This window comes from Natator depressus, chromosome 25 (genome assembly GCF_965152275.1).
Source record: "Natator depressus isolate rNatDep1 chromosome 25, rNatDep2.hap1, whole genome shotgun sequence".
In the NCBI taxonomy this organism is placed as follows: Eukaryota; Metazoa; Chordata; order Testudines; family Cheloniidae; genus Natator; species Natator depressus.
Genome location: NC_134258.1, coordinates 653,442 through 675,233, shown reverse-complemented (window position 1 = coordinate 675,233; position 21,792 = coordinate 653,442). Strand labels below are relative to the sequence as shown.

Genomic DNA, 21,792 nt, shown 5'->3' with positions numbered 1-21,792 from the left:
GAAGGGATAAAAATGGAAAATTAAAATAGTCAGAAGCACAATTCAATGTGTGTTTATTAACGTTCTGAAACTGTAGAAGGCAGAACGATAAAGCATATCTGTCCTGAACCCCACAGTAATGGGGTATAATTCTTTGGTGGGGCAGCAGAAAGCACAGGTTGATCCAGAGGAGTTGGAGGAACTCGGAAGGCGTGTATGCAGCCACGGGTGGAAATGACCAGTGGTAATAGTTGAAAACAAATGTCTCAATTAAAGACGGTGCCCAGCCTTGTACTTTCACTCTCTGTAGCCAGGAATTTCTGGGTGTCAAGACATCATGCATTAGCAGCCTGTCATAGGAGTTGCTGATGGACCAAACACAGACTGAAGCATTTTGCAGACACTTTATAACCTATAGCACTGATCTTGGAGAACAGGTGGCATAGTGAGATAGTGAACAAGGCTGCCACTTTGGAGAGCTAGGTTTAATCCTAACAACGAGTTTAGTGCTCACATCCCTGTCCCTATTCGTCACATCACAACCCTATCACATTATGGCGCAACAGAACAGTAGGGCTCAAAAACCGGGCTTGGAACACACAGAGGTTCTGCAGGTCAAGACTGAGGTGCATCAGCAGAGCTGGTGGGGAGCCCAGGTCTGGAATACATGAAATGTGCTGTAATAATTGGGCCTACACATTTACCCTAACTGTGAGTTTAGCTGCAGGAAGTAAGGGAAAGTTTACAGGATGTCCCAATAACCTGGAGTAATAAATGGTGATGAGAAAAGGCATGAAAGGGAGACAGAAAAACTGAATTTGTCCAAACAAAAAGGCCTCCTGGTAGAACTCAAGGACTGTGTTAAGATCATGCCTGGTAAACAAGAGAAATTGAGGACTGAAAATTAAACAAAAATTGGTATGTCAGAAATTAAGCCTAATTGGTGGTCAAAATAATGAGGGGTTAGGCTATTGCACCCATCATTCCCTGATGGGGTCCTTGAAAGGAGACTTTGCGGAGAACAATTAGCTACTGGAGAGAGCTTCACCCCCATGGCTGCTACCCCCACCATCTCCTGGGACCCCGGACCTTCTTCATCCTAATTCTGAGAGCTGTCCTGACCAAACTGGGCTGGAGACAGGGAGCCTGATGACATTACCAGCCTGATGACATCATCAGCAGAATCCCAACCAGCACCTGGGATGTGAGACTTTGTCTCCTCGCACCCCAATGCGTCCTTTTCCTTCCCTCCCTTATTTCTTCTCTTTTCTAGCCCTCTCCTTTGGCTTCTGTCTGACAAGAGCCTGGCTTGGCCAGCCCAGGCTGCATAGTTTGCAACACTGCTGTAAGCCTGTGACCAGAGAGGCAGCTCAAAGCGATGCCCTAAACAGCCCGGTGCTGGTACAAGTTTGCCAGGTCTTGGAGTAGCTCATCACACCATGGGCTGGGCCTGTGTTTTTCCAGCAGGGAGGTGGCAGGTGGGAGTCAGCACGAGAGACAGAAGCTGCGTTTTCGATCTATGTTTGCAGGGTCTTTGATTCCTATGCTAGGGGCTCTTTTTTACTGATAAAAAATGAATTCCTAAACACTAACAGCTCAGTAGCTGCCATAGTGAGCAATCTACTAATAACCCCCATGTGCTGTGTGGAGTTAACAGTTCCTGGCTCTTTAGAATAAGTGCTTTGATTGTGATCCACAGCCATGCTGGGTCAAACCAAGCATGCATATTGCAGGTATATTCTGACAAATCCTATTCTGACAAATCCTTTTCCCTTAACAAAACTTACTGACGTGTGACTCTAAAAATGGCCTTGGAGGTCTCCTTGTTTACTGACCCTCTCAATCTCCAAACTTTGCTCAGTTTACAAGTAAAAAGATTTTTTCCCCCTACCTGCCAGCCCCGCAACCTCAGCCTGGGATTGGAGAATCATGTTGGGTTTGTCTCTGGCTCTCATATTGTCACCAGTAACAATGGTTCTGAGATCAATTACAACTGTCCAAATTCAGCATCTTCAAATTCTCTACCTAGAGTGCAACTCTGATTTGGCACCTGCAGTTGCTATTTACATAAAAATTCTGTTGAGTATGAGAGAGCTAGACTGTACTCTAGCTCCCTCTCCCATTACTGTGTGGCTCCCTAGGGCTATATACACAATAAAGAGCTAAAACACTGAATACACACAGGGAACACATCTGTAGAGTAAGACAATGCCATTTTTACCAAGCAACTTTTCAAAATAGAACCACAATTTAAGCCTCTGCTTTCCAGCCCATGAACTAAACACATTAGTGTTGAAAATAGCTCATTTGCTTAAATAACTTTTAAGCCCAGGTCTCCTTTTGGTCACAGCCCCTTTCCCCCTCCGCTCAGGATGTCTGTCCTAATATAAAGAATGAGGAGCAAATTCTGACTCCACTGAAGTCAGTGTAAGTTTTAGAGTGGTAGCCGTGTTAGTCTGTATCAGCAAAAATAACGAGGAGTCCTTGTGGCACCTTAGAGACTAACAAATTTATTTGGGCATAAGCTTTCATGGGTTAGAACCCACTTCATCAGACGCATTTGATGAAGTGGGTTCTAACTCACGAAAGCTTATGCTCAAATAAATTAGTTAGTCTTTAAGGTGCCACAAGGACTCCTCGTTATTTTTAGTGTAAGTTTTGTCACTGACATCAGTGGAGCTAGGATTTCACCCTAGAACATTAAGGGCTTAACCGGAGGTCTCCACCTTGTGGATAAACAGGAGAATTGACTGACATATAAATTAGCAGCAGTGTTTACACTTCACCTTCACATAGGCTCAACTTGTTTTCAAGTTTGATGGTTTATTGATAGATGTTTATTAGCACAGAAATCCTGTATAGGCTGGGAAGTGTCCTTTGCAATGAGTGCACCCACCAGGGTAGAGCTACCTAGAACCCAGGTGACTTCGCTTCAGGAACTGGACCCAAAATAGGAGTTAAATCGGGTGATTGGAATCAGCATCAGTTGTGTCAGCGGGAGTTTTTATCATTGACTTCTATGGTTGTAGGATCAGGCTCCAGATATTTTGATATTGCATAATGTCCATCTCAGAGCCTGGAGAAAGGTTTGGACTCGGCCCCTGAGAACTTAACGCTGGGACCAACCTTTGAACTGTCCAGTCAAACCCATCCCGGAATGATGTGATGCGGGCCTTAAGGATGATGCAGCTCTGAGGCAGGGCCATTCACACACAGGGCAAGACTGGCTCAAAGCCAAGAGATTGTGGGGAATGCTTGAAAATACAGAGTGCTTCAACTCTCAGCCAGTCCTCTTCTGCTGACAGGCTCTGCACCCTCACCCTAACAAAGCAGCTCATGTACTGACTCAGGTACTAGCTGTAAATACAGAAACTATGCACAGTACTTGGTTGTTCTACTTCCCAGTTAATTATTGACTATACTCAATCCAATGCTCATGCTGTCCAGTACCCACATCACACCAGTACCCATATGAATCATAGAATCATAGAATCATAGAATATCAGGGTTGGAAGGGACCCCAGAAGGTCATCTAGTCCAACCCCCTGCTCGAAGCAGGACCAATTCCCAGTTAAATCATCCCAGCCAGGGCTTTGTCAAGCCTGACCTTAAAAACCTCTAAGGAAGGAGATTCTACCACCTCCCTAGGTAACGCATTCCAGTGTTTCACCACCCTCTTAGTGAAAAAGTTTTTCCTAATATCCAATCTAAACCTCCCCCATTGCAACTTGAGACCATTACTCCTCGTTCTGTCATCTGCTACCATTGAGAACAGTCTAGAGCCATCCTCTTTGGAACCCCCTTTCAGGTAGTTGAAAGCAGCTATCAAATCCCCCCTCATTCTTCTCTTCTGCAGACTAAACAATCCCAGCTCCCTCAGCCTCTCTTCATAAGTCATGTGCTCTAGACCCCTAATCATTTTTGTTGCCCTTCGCTGGACTCTCTCCAATTTATCCACATCCTTCTTGTAGTGTGGGGCCCAAAACTGGACACAGTACTCCAGATGAGGCCTCACCAGTGTCGAATGTATGTCAACATGCTTTACAATCCCGAGTTTATCCCACATGTGCATGTTGAACATATTTAATACATTTATTGGTTTCCCCATTATCTATATTGACTGCTCTTAGCACTGTATTTTTATTTCCAATACAATTTGTATTTCCTCTGACTCAGAATGGTTATAATGCTGTGTACCTTTTAAGGGTTGTGTACCTCGATTTGTGGCTTCCAGCACTGCGACTACTGCCGTCCTTTCTTAGCCAAGGCATTCCAAAAAGGGCTCAGAAACAGCATTTTCCAAAGAAACCAAGGCTCTTTTCTTGGCGGCCAGGCTCTGGCAATGCTGGAAAGTGACACCGCCTGCCGGCTTATCACCGAATTAAATTTCTTGGAAAGATCCATAGCTGGGGAGCCTGGCAACGAGATGCCTTATTTCCCTGGATCGTCAACGGGCGTTAAAATGCCATTCCTGCCTTTGCAAATCTCCCCAGCATTGCTAATATGCAAGTGAAGGATCCCATTAAAACTAGATTGTACCCTCCTCCCAGTTACAGGTGTAACAAACACAGAAACCAACTCTTCTGATCCAGTAAGCGAACGGCTCTATGTTCCATTGTTAAGGAAAATTACTTATCCTTAAGTGACTGGGAAATACTGGCACCTTAGTACTAAGTTATCGACATGTAACACATTAAAACATTTTTAAATAAAATAAAATAAACCAAAATAAAAACAGCCTATTAATATGCAAGAACTTCAGCAACTAACGTCTGGTTCCCCAATTCCAGTCAAACAGCCAGGCTCTCTCTGTGCATGTGGATTTATTCTTTAGAGAGGAGCTGCTCTTGGTACCCTGTCCAAGCAGGGGACCTGTTCCTAATCTTGAAATCTCTTGGCTCAGAGAGCAAGAAATTAGCGAGTTTTGTGGAGAAGGAGACAAGGCGTGAAGGATTCCAACCATCCAATCGCTCCAGTAGCTCCTGCAGACTCCTGCTGGGGGGTCACCTGAAAAAGAGTCTGAGTTTACTTTTTCCTACTGCAGGTGCAGAGTGTGTGCAGCTCAGAAACTGGGGCCGCAAGAAACCGGCAGGGTTAATGAGAACTCATCCAGGAATCACCAGCTTGGCTCCAGCTATGCAACGATGCTAACCTGCAGGGAAATGAAGAGTGACTTTTAGAAAGTTGCAGTAACTCACCTGCTTTGCTCTGCCTCTCTCCACTGAGGTGCTTTCCCCTAGAAAAGCCCTTTTGTCCAGCGCCGGTGCCTCCCCATAGGCTCCGCTCACTCACTGCCCAGTCAGCTACAGGAGCGGAGGGAGGTTTGCTGGGGAGAGGGAGGAGCGCCGGGAGTTTGCATACGGAGCTTAAAGGCACAGGGCTGAGAGAGGCACAGGGGGTTCCCCTTGGAATGCAGTTCTGCTCTGATGGGCCTGTGGCATGGTGCATGATTCTTCACGCTCCAGGCGCAGGGGTTCAGTTTAAAGCACAAAGACAGCGCTGGGGGCACTTAGTTCACACCTCTGGGGCTGTTGGGCAAGCAGAACGGAACCCACCGGCTCCCCAGAGCTGGGCCGGCTTCGGTAAACTGTGCTGGTGAGAAGAAAAGGAGGACTTGTGGCACCTTAGAGACTAACCAATTTATCTGAGCATAAGCTTTCGTGAGCTACAGCTCACTTCATCGGATGCATACTGTGGAAAGTGTAGAAGATCTTTTATACACACAAAGCATGAAAAAATGGGTGTTTACCACTACAAAAGGTTTTCTCTCCCCCCACCCCACTCTCCTGCTAGTAATAGCTTATCTAAAGTGATCACTCTCCTTACAATGTGTATGATAATAAAGTTGGGCCATTTCCAGCACAAATCCAGGGCTTAACAAGAACGTCTGAGGGGGAGGGGAGGAAAAAACAAGGGGAAATAGGTTACCCTGCATAATGACTTAGCCACTCCCAGTCTCTATTCAAGTCTAAGTTAATTGTATCCAATTTGCAAATGAATTCCAATTCAACAGTCTCTGGCTGGAGTCTGGTTTTGAAGTTTTTTTTGTTGTAATATCCAGCGAGAGACTGTTGAATTGGAATTCATTTGCAAATTGGATACAATTAACTTAGGCTTGAATAGAGACTGGGAGTGGCTAAGTCATTATGCAGGGTAACCTATTTCCCCTTGTTTTTTCCTACCCCCCCCCCAGACGTTCTTGTTAAACCCTGGATTTGTGCTGGAAATGGCCCACCTTGATTATCATACACATTGCAAGGAGAGTGATCACTTTAGATAAGCTATTACCAGCAGGAGAGTGGGGTGGGGGGAGAGAAAACCTTTTGTAGTGGTAAACACCCATTTTTTCATGCTTTGTGTGTATAAAAGATCTTCTATACTTTCCACAGTATGCATCCAATGAAGTGAGCTGTAGCTCACGAAAGCTCATGCTCAAATAAATTGGTTAGTCTCTAAGGTGCCACAAGTACTCCTTTTCTTTTTGCGAATACAGACTAACACGGCTGTTACTCTGAAACCTGTCATTATGCTGGTGAGGAAAGTCAGCAAAATGCAGGACCCTGAACACACAGGACACAATATGATAGGGCCATTTGACAGCCTCACTTTTCAAACCAAAAGCCTGTCTGTCTATCTGAAGTACTTCTATAGCTCTCTTCACAATCATTAATGAATTTACCTTCACAGTAGCTGTGTGTGGTAGGAAGCACCATTAGCCCCATATCCCAGGTGGACCTCTCCTAGGGTCACCCAGGAAATCCAGGTGTCCCTTAGCAGCAGCTAGCACCCTAGCCACTGGGCCAGCCTCCCTCTCTGCCCCATTGCGCTGGGAAGATGAAAATCAGCTGAAAATCCATGAGAAACTGGCAGGTTCTTTTGCCCTAAATTCTTGCAGCCCAGCATGACACTGTTAGTACCTATTGCTCCCACTGAGCAGTGTTTTGAGCTGCGACCCTCCAGAACCCACCCTATAGCCAGAGACGAGAGAGCTTTGGTCCAGCTGATCAGACAGCTAAAAGTTTCAGAAAAGAGTGGAAGGAAGAATGCTTGATCCCTGACTCAGATTGGGTTAAGTGTAGGACTAGCACAGAGGGGATTTCAGAGCAATTTATCTTGCCTTTTTGTTGTTGTTGTAAACCACTCATAGAGATGTAAAAACAGACCCAACTTGCTTCACATCGGAAAGCGTATATAGAGTATATAGGGCTGTGGATTTATGTCCTGGGTGCTTATACTTCCACTTTTCCTCTATCAGCTCTTGCCAGGTCCAGCATTTCAGTGGTCCCAAGCCAGCAACCATGACATTGGGGATTGATTACATTCATCCTTGTTTGAAAATCTCTGCAAGGTTGAAATTTCTGCCCTACTAGGAAGAGCATAGAACTACAGACAATGCTAGATTAAGTCAGAGATTAAAGTTTACCTGCCAAGTTAAATTCAAAGTTCAACTTCCCACCAAATCAATGCAAAGTTAAATTGAAATAACTGGAGAACATCTGATTTGTGAAGCTAAATATATTCGGCCATAAAAGCTACACTGAGTACCATTTACCATGTGACTACTGCCAACCTTACTGGCAGACTGTAGACAACATGCTGTTGGATGGGGCTGATACATCCTTGTAAACTACAGCTGCCATGCTGTCCAGTGAGCCAGCTATAGGCTGATGTTCTCATGCAATGTTAATGGGTAAAGGTGATCCAGCACGTGCAATCAGGGACCAGCATAAAATAAAAAAGCAAAGAATTTGGGGTGGAGGGGGCAATCAGGGACATAGAGAACCACAAGCATCATTTGAGGCCTGAGAACCCTGCTTTACTGAGAGAGACACTACGGAAACTATTTAGTTTATCCAAGATAAGGCTAAGAGGTGGCCTGACCATGGTCTATAAATTCCTAAATGGGGAGAAGATTTATGGTGGTGGAGGACTCTCTATCAGTCAAAGCAGAAAGAGATCCAATGGCTGGAAGCTGAAGAGAGAAAAAAATTCAAACTAGAAATGAGTAGAATGTTGTAAAGTGAGGGTGAGTCACCATTGGAACAACTTACCTGAGGACTGTGTGTGTGGATTCTTGATCACTGTAAAATCAAGACTGTCTCTTTCTAAAAGATTTGCTCTTGCTCAACCAGAAGTGATGGGCTTGATGCAGGAATCACTGGCTGAGATTCTATGGTCTGTGTTATGCAGCAGGTCAGACTGGATGATCATATTCCCTTCTGGGCTTGAAATCGATTATTCAGTGGGGGAGGGGGAACCCTCTGGCATTTCAGACATGTCCAGGGCACGTTTACACTATAAAGAAAAGGAGGACTTGTGGCACCTTAGAGACTAACCAATTTATTTGAGCATGAGCTTTCGTGAGCTATGTGTTTTTAGCTGAAATGAAACGTCTTCACAGTATAAGTACAATTAAGTGCTCATGTGCAACATTAAATGCTCTGGTTAATCACATATGCATTTCTAAACGTAGAAAGAAGACCAGTCTTCTCTGGGACAGGCTGGCTAGAGTGGTCAGAAGGGAGTTAAACTAATAACAAAAAGGGAGGGTAAAAAGAAGGAAGATATAAGTACTCATTTACCACAAAATCAAGATGGCAAGACCAAAATTGATCAAGGAACCAAAGGATATGAAAAGTAGTAATTATTTAACTGCCTATATACCAATACTAGGAGCCTGGGTAAGAAACAAGAGGAATTAGAATTGCTCTTTTATGAGCATACATTTCATCGAGTTGGTGTCATGTACACCTTATACACAGTAGTGTGGAGGGCTGCTACTCGCCAGTCAAGCTTCTGTACCAGCTATGGACTGGAGACAGAGCATCCTTCCAAGAGGGATACACCAGCTGTCTTCACTAGAAGATCCTTTAATAACTAACAGGAATGGGCCATGTGAACTTAAGTAAGGGACTTAAGTAAGGTACTCACAGCACCACCTACTGGCTGAACAGTGTAATACAGTTTAACATTCTATTACATCTCCCCGGTTAAGTTCTACATTCCGACCACTGTCTTTAAAGTTCAGTAGGCATCAGTGTGTTAAGTGTCTCTGAACCATCCTGCTTTGCTGATTACATGACCCGGGCATGTAACGATTTGGTCAACTTGCTGTCCATTAGTTGAAACAACTCGCTGTGGTCCGTCTGGAATCTGAGTCTCCTTTTGGTTCTGCATCTGCCATCTGTAGGGTTTGCTCTGTTGATTGTTCTTTCTGAGGAACACTATAAGGCCTATATGGTGGATAGAGAGCTGGCTAGATCATTGGGTTCAACGGGTAGTGATCAATGGCTCCATGTCTACTTGGCAGCCGGTATCAAACGGAGTGCCCCAAGCGTTGGTCCTGGGGCCAGTTTTATTCAATATCTTCATTAATAATCTGGAGGAGGGTGTGGATTGCACCCTCAGCAGTTTTGCAGATGACACTAAACTGGGAGGAGTGGTAGATATTCTGGAGGGTAGGGATAGGATACAGAAGGACCTAGACAAATGAGAGGATTGGGCCAAAAGAAATTTGATGAGGTTCAACAAGGACAAGTGCAGAGTCCTGCACTTAGGACGGAAGAATCCCATGCACTGCTACAGACTAGGGACCGAGTGGCTAGGCAGCAGTTCTGCAGAAAAGGACCTGGGGCTATAGTGGATGAGAAGCTGAATTCAACAGTGTGCCCTTGTTGCCAAGAAGGCTAACAGCATTTTGGGCTGTATAAATAGGAGCATTTCCAGTAGATTGAGGGACGTGATCATGCTCCTCTATTTGACATTGGTGAGGCCTCATCTGGAGTACTGTGTCCAGTTTTGGGCTCCATACTACAAGAAGGATGTGGAAAAATTGGAAAGAGTCCAGCGGAGGGCAACAAAAATGATTAGGTGACTGGAACACATGACTTATGAGGAGAGGCTGAGGGAACTGGGATTGTTTAGTCTGCAGAAGAGAAGAATGAGGGGGGATTTGATAGCTGCTTTCTACTACCTGAAAGGGGGTTCCAAAGAGGATGGAGCTCGGCTGTTCTCAGTGGTAGTAGATGACAGAACAAGGAGTAATGGTCTCAAGTTACAGTGGGGGAGATTTAGGTTGTATATTAGGAAAAACTTTTCACTGGGAGGGTGGTGAAGCACTGGAATGGGTAACCATTTCCATTACTGGAGGTGGTGGAATCTCCTTCCTTAGAGGTTTTTACGGCCCAGCTTGACAAAGCCCTGGCTGGGATGATTTAGTTGGGGATTGGTCCTGTTTTGAGCAGGGGGTTGGACTAGATGACCTCCTGAGGTCCCTTCCAACCCTGCTATTCTATGGTTCTATGATTCTAAGAACACTGCTGATTTCCATGGCTGCTGTATGCTTAAGACACATTACACACAGCACCACCTAGTGGCTGAAGTGCCTAATACAGTTTAACCTTCTGTTACAGGTGGTATTGCTGAAATCTGGACAGATGATATCCGTGACTGGACTGTTATAATTAACAAATATAACCTACTTAGGAAGGCTCGAGTGGGTAAAAGGGGGACTGGAGGGGCACTCTATGTAAAAATGGCATTACTTGTTTCGGAGTCACTGATAACTCAGAAGAAAATGATACTGAATGTGTATGGACCAATGTCCTCACAGATAAAGCACAAGCTGGGGTATTAGTTGGTGTCTTCTATGAACACACTATGGAACAGGGTGACCACCTGATTATGTAGCTGTCTATAATATGTAGGGAAAAAGCTGTGTGATCACGGGAGACTTCAATGTGAGTGAAGTCTCTATGACACTGGCAGGCCAGGTGCCAGCTCATGCCAAGGTCCCCGTGTCTCAACTGGACATGGATATACAGAGCTGGACTCTACTTGGCTCACTTGTGGGCTAATGTTGATAAAATAGGCATTAGGATTATAAGCGTTTAGTGTTTGGACTCTGTTGAATGCTTGTGAGTTGCTGCCGTCATTAATCTTACTGGTAATAGATGTGTTCCATACTGCAATGTGATATTTGAGCAGGTGTATTGTGAGCCTTTGTGACTGCATGAATCATTATACAGGAGAGCGACATTAATTACTGTGAAGAGCTGCTTTTCTATAGAGATTGTTATGCCCTTCCAGGAAGAGGAGACCCATCGATACTATACGGGCTATGGGTGGATTTTACAACAGGAAACTCCCTACATCTGCATTGAGGAATAATCAACAAAAGGACTAAAGACTCTTATTGGTGTTTGGCTCCCCATAAAGAGGAGTAATTCAAGTGGACTCCTTCCATCAGCAGAGTTTGTAGCTCAGAGCACATGGCAGGCGGGGGATAAAAACCCCAGACAAAAAGAACTAGGTATCTCTACTCTACTTGGACACTGGCGGGGACAAGGTGTTATTAGGCATAAGCAAGAGGTCTCCAGCTGCTGGGTTAGCCCTAAAGGACTCGGAGAGCTTGCTGATAATAGAAGCCTATATTAGCTTTTGAAACCTACCACTATAACTCCATGGATCTATGTTTCCTGTTTTGACCTTTGAAATAACACTCCAATTTCCCTTGCCTATTAAATATATCTTTATATACTTTGTTATAGGGTTGGCTACAAGCCTTCTCCTTGGTGTGAGACCTCAAGTGCGATTGACCTGGGGTAAATGACAGGTCCTTCAAGATAAAGAGTAACCTGAATATTGCTATGATCATTGGTGTACGGGGCCCTCTATCACCGAGAGATGCTCACGTGGGTGGCCAGACAGACTCGAGAACCCCAGGGGACTGTCTGTGACTCCTTGTTAAGGCTGTTAAATGCCTGAGGAGTTTGCACTTGGTGATACTTGGAGGCTGGTTGGTGAAATCTAAGTTTAGAACTCACAACCAGCTTGCAATTTGTGCCCTGTTTTTTAACAGTCTGTCCTGAGGTTGGTACTCACTCTTCTGCATCACTGTTGGGAGCTTCACAGTCTCCTTCTGCCAGTACTGCAACATTCTGGAATTTCTAAATATTATAGATGAGAATTTCCCTAACTCATGATGTGTTGCATCCCACACAGGGCAATTCTATATTAGACCTTGTCTTGACAGCTAAAGAGGAACTGAGCACAGAACTAAAAATGAATGGTAGCTTAGGCACAAGTGATCATGACTTATCACATTTATAATGTGCAAACAGAATGGCGTCCAGTGATATCAATACTTGGTGCTTTAAAAGGGCCAGTTTCACAAAGCTGAAAACAATTATGAGCCAAGTCAGCTGGGAGGAAGAATTGAATCAGAACAAAGTGAATGATAATTGGGAGTTGTTTAAGAACACTTCAGTAGATGCCCAAAAAGCCATAATCACACAAATGAGGAAGAAGGCAGTATTAGTTAAAAAACCAACCTGGTTTAGAGGGGAAGTGAAGGCAGCTATTAAAAAAATAAAATATAATAAATGGATGAAAGGGGAAATAATATAAATTAGAAGCTAGGAATTGTAATAAAAACATAAGGGAAACAGTGGGACACAAGGAGAAATCTATGGCCAGCAAAATAAAGGACAATAAGAATTTTTTGAAGTATAGTAGGAACAAAAAGAATCTTCACAATGGTATTGGTCCATTACTAGGTGGAAATGATAGAATTATTAATCATAATGCAGAAAAGACAGAAACAATCACTAATTTTTTCTGACTATATTTGGGAAAAAACAGATAATGTAGTCATATCATATGATAACATTTTTTCCATTCCACTAGTATCTCAGGAAGATATTAAACAGCAGCTACTAAAGTTAAAAAAATTTAAATCAGCAGGTCTAGATAACTTGCATCCATGAATTTTAAAAGAGCGGGCTGAGTACTTGCTAGACCATTTGTGTTAATTTTCAATAAATCCTGGAACACCAGAGAAGTTCCAGAAGACAAGAAGAAAGATCATAGTGCCAATATTTAAAAACGAGTAAATGGGATGACTGTAGGTAATTATAGGCCTGTCAGTCTGACATCTATTCCTGGAAAGATAATGGAGTGGCTGATATTGGACTTGATTAAGAAAGAATTAAAGGAAAATAATATAATTATTTCCAGTCAACATGAGTTTAAGGAAAATAGATGCAGTCAAATTAACAATGTCTTTTTTCAATGAGATTTCAAGTTTGATCAAAAAAGGAAATACTTAGTCTTTTGTAAGATATTTGACTGACCACATGACAGTTCGATTAAAAAACTTGAATAATATAAAATTAACATGGCACACACTAAATGGATAAAAAGCTGGCTAACCGATGGGTCTCAAAATGTAACTGCAAATGAGGAATCATCATCTAACAGGTGTGTTTCTAATGGGGTCCCACAAGCATCATTCTTGACATTATGCTATTTAACATTTTTATTAATGACCTGAAAAACATGTAAAATCATCACCAATAAAATTTGTAGATACACAGATATTGGGGTAATGGCAAATAATGAGAACAGGTCAGTGACACAGAGCAATCTGGATCACTTGGTAAGCTGGGCACAAGGAAACAATATGTGTTTTATTATCACTAAATATAAATATGTACATCTAGAAACAAAGAATGCAGGCTATACTAGCAGGGCGGGGACTCTATCCTGGGCAGCTGTGACTCTGAAAAAGTTTTGGAGGCTGTGGTGGATAATCAGCTGAATGCGAGCTCCCAATATGAAGCTGTGGTCAAAAGGGCTACGGTGATCCTTGGACACATAAACAGGGGAATCTCAAGTAGGAGTAGAGAGGTTATTTTACCTCTATAGTTGGCACTGGTGTGACTGCTGCTGGACTACTGTCTCCAGTTCTGGTGCCCCTCAGTTTAAAAAGGATGTTGATAAATTGGAGAGGGTTTAGAGACGAGCCATGAGAATGAGAGGATTAGAAAACATGCCTTGTAGTGATAGTCTCAGCCCTGGTCTACACTACGAGTTTAGGTCGGATTTAGCAGCGTTAGATCGGTTTAGCCCTGCACCCATCCATACTATGAAGCCATTTTTTCCGACTTTAAGGGCTCTTAAATCCGACGAGTAGATTAGTGCTGAAATCGACCTTACTGGGTCCAATTTGGGGTAGTGTGGATGCAATTCAATGAGCTATCCCAGAGTGCTTCATTGTGACCACTCTGCACAGCAGTCTCAACTCAGATGCACTGGCCAGGTAGACAGGAAAAGCCCCGCAAACTTTTGAATTCCATTTCCTGTTTGGCCAGCGTGGCGAGCTGATCAGCACAGATGACCATGCAGAGCTCTTCAGCACAGGTGACCATGCAGTCCCAGAATCGCAAAAGAGCGCCAGCATGGATCGAATGGGAGGTTGGATCTGATCGCTGTATGGGGAGATGAATCTGTGGTATCAGAACTCCGTTCGAAAAGACAAACTGCGAAAATATTTGAAAAAATCTCCAAGGGCATGAAGGGCAGAGGCTATAACAGGGACCCACAGCAGTGAAACTTAAGGAGCTCAGGCAAACTTACCAAAGAACCAGAGAGGCAAATGACCACTCCGGGTCAGAGCCCCAGACATGCCGCATCTCTGCTGAGCTGCATGCCATTCTAGGGGGTGCCCCTACAACTACCCCAGCCCGGTGCGTGGGCTCCATCAATGGACTCTCACGCAACAGGGATGTGCATTTTGGGGATGAGGAAGGAGGAGGAGGAGGTTGAAGCACAGCAAGCAAGCAGAGAAACTGTTTTCCCCGACAGCCAGGAACTGTTTTTCACCCTGGATCTAGTACCCTCCCAACCCACCGAAGGCAGGCTCCCAGACCTAGAAGGCAGAGAAGGGACCTCTGGTGAGTGTACCTTTGTAAATATAATACATGGTTTAAAAGCAAGCGTGTTTAATGATTAATTTGCCCTGAAGACTTGGGATGCATTCGTGGCCAGTACAGCTACTGGAAAAGCATGTTAATGTGTATGGGGATGGAGCGGAAATCGTCCAGGGACATCTCAATGAAGCTCTCCTGGAGGTACTCCCAAAGCCTTTGCAAAAGGTTTCTGGGGAGCACAGCCTTATTCCGTCCTCCATGGTAGGACACTTTACCACGGCAGGCCAGCAGCACGTAGTCTGGAATCATTGCATAACAAAGCATGGCAGCATATGGTCCTAGTGTTTGCTGGCATTCAAGCAACATCCATTCTTTATCTCTCTGTGTTATCCTCAGGACAGTGATATCATTCATGGCCACCTGGTTGAAATAGGGGAATTTTGTTAAGGGGACATTCAGAGATGGCCGTTCCTGCTGGGCTGTTTCCTGTGGCTGAACAGAAATCATCCCCGCTGTTAGCCATGCGGTGGGGGGAGGAGTGAAGCGATCATCCCAGAGAATTGTGTGTGTGTGTGGGGGGGGGGGGGTGGTTAGTTGGGTTTGTGCTGCATGTTAACCCGAAAACCGCAGCCCCTCCTTTTAAAGGGCCAACCCAACGGGTGCTTGGTATGGGAAATGAGGGTGCTGCTGTTTGAAACCATTCCCACATCTTAGGAAGTTTAAAGAAGCCAAAAGCTGGTGGCTTACCATGGCTGCCTGCAAGCCGAAGTCTGTTGCCCAGCCCAGTGTATGTGATCTCTCACACCATACCGGCAGGCCCTCGATATAAGAGGCAAAATATGAGGGAACTGGGATTGTTTAGTCTGCAGAAGAGAAGAATGAGGGGGGATTTGATAGCTGCTTTCAACTACCTGAAAGGGGGTTCCAAAGAGGATGCATCTAGACTGTTCTCAGTGGTAGCTGATGACAGAACAAGGAGTAATGGTCTCAAGTTGCAGTGGGGGAGGTTTAGGTTGGATATTAGGAAAAACTTTTTCACTAGGAGGGTGGTGAAACACTGGAATGCGTTACCTAGGGAGGTGGTGGAATCTCCTTCCTTAGATATTTTTAAGGTCAGGCTTGACAAAGCCCTGGCTGGGATGATTTAGTTGGGGATTGGTCCTGCTTTGAGCAGGGGGTTGGACTAGATGACCTCCTGAGGTCCCTTCCAACGCTGATATTCTATGAAAATGCGACCTTGTAAACAAAGCACACATGCTATGTAATATTAACAGCTTGGCTCACTGTGAAAGAGTCTACCCATTGTTCTTTAAAATGTCTCTTTTTAAAGACTAATCTCCCTTTTTTCCCCTCCCACAGCTGCAAATGTTTCATCGTTCCACGTTTCATCTCTGTCCCAGAGGCTATCAAAGATTGGAAGCTGAAAAAAACGCACTCGCAATGAAATGTTCTCTGAACTCATGCAGGCCTCCCACACTGAAAGAGCTCAGCACAATGCATGGAGGGAGACAATGTCAGAGTCCAGGAAAGCACAAAATGAACGCGAGGACAGGAGGGATGAACGAGAGGAGAGAAGGGACGAGTGAGAGGAGAGGTGGCGTCAGCGTGATAAGAGGAGGCAGGATGCAATGCTGAGGCTACTGGAGGATCAAACTGATATGCTCTGGCATATGGTTGAGGTGCAGGAAAGGCAGCAGGAGCACAGACCGCCGCTACAGCCCCTGTGTAACCAACTGCCCTCCTCCCCAAGTTCCATAGCCTCCTCACCCAGACGCCCAAGAACGCAGTGGGGGGGCCTCCAGGCACCCAACCACTCCACCCCAGAGGACTGCCCAAGCAACAGAAAGCTGGCATTCAATAAGTTTTGAAGTGCAGTGTGGCCTTGTCCTTCCCTCCTCCCCCACACTCCAACACCCCACCCGGTGCTTCCCTCCTCCCCCACCCCTCCCAGGCTACCTTGGCATTTATCCCCCCATTTGTGTGATGAATTAATAAAGAATGCATGAATTTGAAACAACAATGACTTTATTGCCTCTGCAAGTGGGTGATAAAAGTGGGGAGGGGAGGGCGGTTGGCTTACAGGGAAGTAGAATGAACCAAGGGGATGGGTTTTCATCAAGGAGGAAGAAGTCGGAATATGAACAAGAGGCTGCTCGGCAGCTCTCCAACACCACTTTCTACAAGCCATTACCCTCTGATCCCACTGAGAGTTACCAAAAGCATCTACAGCATTTGCTCAAGAAACTTCCTGAAAAAGCACAAGATCAAATCCGCACAGACACACCCCTGGAACCCCGACCTGGGATATTCTATCTACTACCCAAGATCCATAAACCTGGAAATCTTGGGCGCCCCATCATCTCAGGCATTGGCACCCTGACAGCAGGATTGTCCGGCTATGTAGACTCACTCCTCAGGCCCTACGCTACCAGCACTCCCAGCTACCTTCGAGACACCACTGACTTCCTGAGGAAACTACAATCCATTGGTGATCTTCCTGATAACACCATCCTGGCCACTATGGATGTAGAAGCCCTCTACACCAACATTCCACACAAAGATGGACTACAAGCCGTCAAGAACACTATCCCCGATAATGTCACGGCTAACCTGGTGGCTGAACTTTGTGACTTTGTTCTTACCCATAACTATTTCACATTTGGGGACAATGTATACCTTCAGATCAGCGGCACTGCTATGGGTACCCGCATGGCCCCACAGTATGCCAACATTTTTATGGCTGATTTAGAACAACGCTTCCTCAGCTCTCGTCCCCTAACGCCCCTACTTTACTTGCACTATATTGATGACATCTTCATCATCTGGACCCATGGAAAAGAAGCCCTTGAGGAATTCCACCATGATTTCAACAATTTCCATCCCACCATCAACCTCAGCCTGGTCCAGGCCACACAAGAGATCCACTTCCTGGACACTACAGTGCTAATAAACGATGGTCACATCAACACCACCCTATACCGGAAACCTACTGACCGCTATTCCTACCTACATGCCTCCAGCTTTCACCCTGACCACACCACACGATCCATCGTCTACAGCCAAGCTCTACGATACAACCGCATTTGCTCCAACCCCTCAGACAGAGACAAACACCTACAAGATCTCTATCAAGCATTCTTACAACTACAATACCCACCTGCGGAAGTGAAGAAACAGATTGATAGAGCCAGAAGAGTTCCCAGAAGTCACCTACTACAGGACAGGCCTAACAAAGAAAATAACAGAACGCCACTAGCCGTCACCTTCAGCCCCCAACTAAAACCCCTCCAACGCATTATTAAGGATCTACAACCTATCCTGAAGGATGACCCAACACTCTCACAAATCTTGGGAGAAAGGCCAGTCCTTGCCTACAGACAGCTCCCCAACCTGAAGCGAATACTCACCAACAACCACATACCACACAACAGAACCACTAACCCAGGAACCTATCCTTGCAACAAAGCCCGTTGCCAACTGTGCCCACATATCTATTCAGGGGACACCATCACAGGGCCTAACAACATCAGCCACACTATCAGAGGCTCGTTCACCTGCACATCCACCAATGTGCTATATGCCATCATGTGCCAGCAATGCCCCTCTGCCATGTACATTGGTCAAACTGGACAGTCTCTACGTAAAAGCATAAATGGACACAAATCAGATGTTAAGAATTATAACATTCATAAACCAGTCGGAGAACACTTCAATCTCTCTGGTCACGCAATCACAGACATGAGGGTCGCTATCTTAAAGCAAAAAAACTTCAACTCCAGACTCCAGCGAGAAACTGCTGAATTGGAATTCATTTGCAAATTGGATACTATTAATTTGGGCTTGAATAGAGACTGGGAGTGGCTAAGTCATTATGCAAGGTAGCCTATCTCCCCTTGTTTTTTTCCTACAAACCCCCCCCCAAGACGTTCTGGTTAAACTTGGATTATTGCTGTGCACATTGTAAGATGAGCTATTGCCAGCAGGAGAGTGAGTTTGTGTGTGTGGTTTTTGGAGGGGTGTGTGTGTGTGTGGGGGGGGTGGTGGTGAGAAAACCTGGATTAGTGCTGGAAATGACCCACCTTGATTATCATGCGCATTATAAAGAGAGATTTCAAAGAGGGATGGGCTATTACCAGCAGGAGAGTGAGTTTGTATGTGTGTCTCTGTGGGGGGGGGGGGGGGGAAGGGTGAGAAAACCTGGATTTGTGCTGGAAATGGCCCTCCTTGATGATCACTTTAGATAAGCTGTTACGAGCAGGACAGTGGGGTGGGAGGAAGTTTTGTTTCATGGTCTCTGTGTGTATATAATGTCTTCTGCAGTTTCCACAATATGCTATGCATCCGATGAAGTGAGCTGTAGCTCACGAAAGCTCATGCTCAAATAAACTGGTTAGTCTCTAAGGTGCCACAAGTACTCCTTTTCTTTTTTCTTTTTACGAATACAGACTAACACGGCTGTTACTCTGAAAACTTTCACACAGTAGCCTGGCCAGCCATTAAACTGGTTTTCAAAGCTTCTCTGATGCACAGCGCGAGCAGCTGTTCTCTTCTAACCGCCCTGGCGGCTGGCTGCGTGTAATCAGTGGCCAGGCGATTTGCCTCAATCTCCCACCCCACCATAAACATCTCCCCCTTACTCTCACAGATATTACTCTCAAGCAGTAATAAAGATGGGAATATTGGTTTTGCTGAGGTCTAACCATAGAATCATAGAATATCAGGGTTGGAAGGGACCTCAGGCCTGACCTTGAAAACTTTTAAAAAAGGAGATTCCACCACCTCCCTAGGTAACGCATTCCAGTGTTTCACCACCCTCCTAGTGAAAAAGTTTTTCCTAATATCCAACCTAAACCTCCCCCACTGCAACTTGAGACCATTACTCCTTGTTCTGTCATCTGCTACCACTGAGAACAGTCTAGATCCATCCTCTTTGGAACCCCCCTTTCAGGTAGTAGAAAGCAGCTATCAAATCCCCCCTCATTCTTCTCTTCCGCAGACTAAACAATCCCAGTTCCCTCAGCCTCTCCTCATAAGTCATGTGTTCCAGTCCCCTAACCATTTTTGTTGCCCTCCGCTGGACTCTTTCCAATTTTTCCACATCCTTCTTGTAGCGTGGGGCACAAAACTGGACACAATACTCCAGAAGAGGCCTCACCAATGTCGAATAGAGGGGAACGATCACGTCCCTCGATCTGCTCGCTATGCCCCTACTTATACAGCCCAAAATGCCATTGGCCTTCTTGGCAACAAGGGCACACAGTTGACTCATATCCAGCTTCTCGTCCACTGTAACCCCTAGGTCCTTTTCTGCAGAACTGCTGCCCAGCCATTCAGTCCCTAGTCTGTAGCGGTGCATGGGATTCTTCCCTCCTAAGTGCAGGACTCTGCACTTGTCCTTGTTGAACCTCATCGGATTTCTTTTGGCCCAATCCTCTAATTTGTCTAGGGCCCTCTGTATCCTATCCCTACCCTCCACCATATCTACCACTCCTCCCAGTTTAGTGTCATCTGCAAACTTGCTGAGGGTGCAATCCACACCATCCTCCAGATCATTTATGAAGATATTGAACAAAACTGGCCCCAGGACCGAACCCTTGGGGCACTCCACTTGATACCGGCTGCCAACTAGACATGGAGCCATTGATCACTACCGTTGAGCCTGACAATCTAGCCAACTTTCTATCCACCTTATTGTCCATTCATCCAGCCCATACTTCTTTAACTTGCTGGCAAGAATACTGTGGGAGACCGTGTCAAAAGCTTTGCTAAAGTCAAGGAACAACACATCCACTGCTTTCCCCTCATCCACAGAGCCAGTTATCTCATCATAGAAGGCAATAGATTAGTCAGGCATGACTTGCCCTTGGTGAATCCATGCTGACTGTTCCTGATCACTTTCCTCTCCTCAGAATTGATTCCTTGAGGAACTGCTCCATGATTTTTCCAGGGACTGAGGTGAGGCTGACTGGCCTGTAGTCCCCAGGATCCTCCTTCTTCCCTTTTTTAAAGATTGGCAGTACATTAGCCTTTTTCCAGTCATCCGGGACCTCCCCCGATTGTCATGAGTTTTCAAAGATAATGGCCAATGGCTCTGCAATCACATCCACCAACTCCTTTAGCACTCTCGGATGCAGCGCATCCGGCCCCATGGACTTGTGCTCGTCCAGCTTTTCTAAATAGTCCTGAACCACTTCTTTCTCCACAGAGGGCTGGTCACCTCCTCCCCATGCTGTGCTGCCCAGTGCACAGTCTGGGAGCTGACCTTGTTCGTGAAGACAGAGGCAAAAAAAGCATTGAGCACATTAGCTCTTTCCACATCCTCTGTCACTAGGTTGCCTCCCTCATTCAGTAAGGGGACCACACTTTCCTGGACTTTCTTCTTGTTGTTAACATACCTGAAGAAACCCTTCTTGTTACTCTTAACATCTCTTGCTAGCTGCAACTCCAGGTGTGATTTGGCCTTCCTGATTTCAGTCCTGCATGCCCGAACAATATTTTTATACCCTTCCCTGGTCATTTGTCCAATCTTCCACTTCTTGTAAGCTTCTTTTTTGTGTTTAAGATCAGCAAGGATTTCACTGTGAAGCCAAACTGGTCGCCTGCCATATTTACTATTCTTTCTACACATCGGGATGGTTCGTCCCTGTAACCTCAATAAGACTTCTTTAAAATACAGCCAGCTCTCCTGGACTCCTTTCCCCCTCATGTTATTCTCCCAGGGGATCCTGCCCATCAGTTCCTTGAGGGAGTCGAAGTCTGCCTTTCTGAAGTCCAGGGTCCGTATTCTGCTGCTCTCCTTTCTTCCCTGTGTCAGGATCCTGAACTCGACCATCTCATGGTCACTGCCTCCCAGGTTCCCATCCACTTTAGCTTCCCCTGCTAATTCTTCTCGGTTTGTGAGCAGCAGGTCAAGAAGAGCTCTGCCCCTAGTTGGTTCCTCCAGCACTTGCACCAGGAAATTGTCCCCTACACTTTCCAAAAACTTCCTGGATTGTCTGTGCACTGCTGTATTGCTCTCCCAGCAGATATCAGGGTGATTGAAGTCTCCCATGAGAACCAGGGCCTGCGATCCAGTAACTTCTGTGAGTTGCTGGAAGAAAGC

General features: G+C 45.4%; 1 protein-coding gene across 1 annotated transcript in view; it reads right to left on the bottom strand.

Annotated features, from left to right (window-relative positions):
• TMPRSS9 (transmembrane serine protease 9) overlaps positions 1-5,286 on the bottom strand; it is a 75,163-nt gene extending 69,877 nt beyond the window's left edge. Inside the window, exon 1 of the mRNA XM_074939442.1 lies at positions 5,178-5,286. The gene's annotated coding sequence lies outside the window, so the exon portion shown is untranslated. The remainder of the gene's footprint in view (positions 1-5,177) is intronic.
• Positions 5,287-21,792: the final 16,506 nt, after the last annotated feature.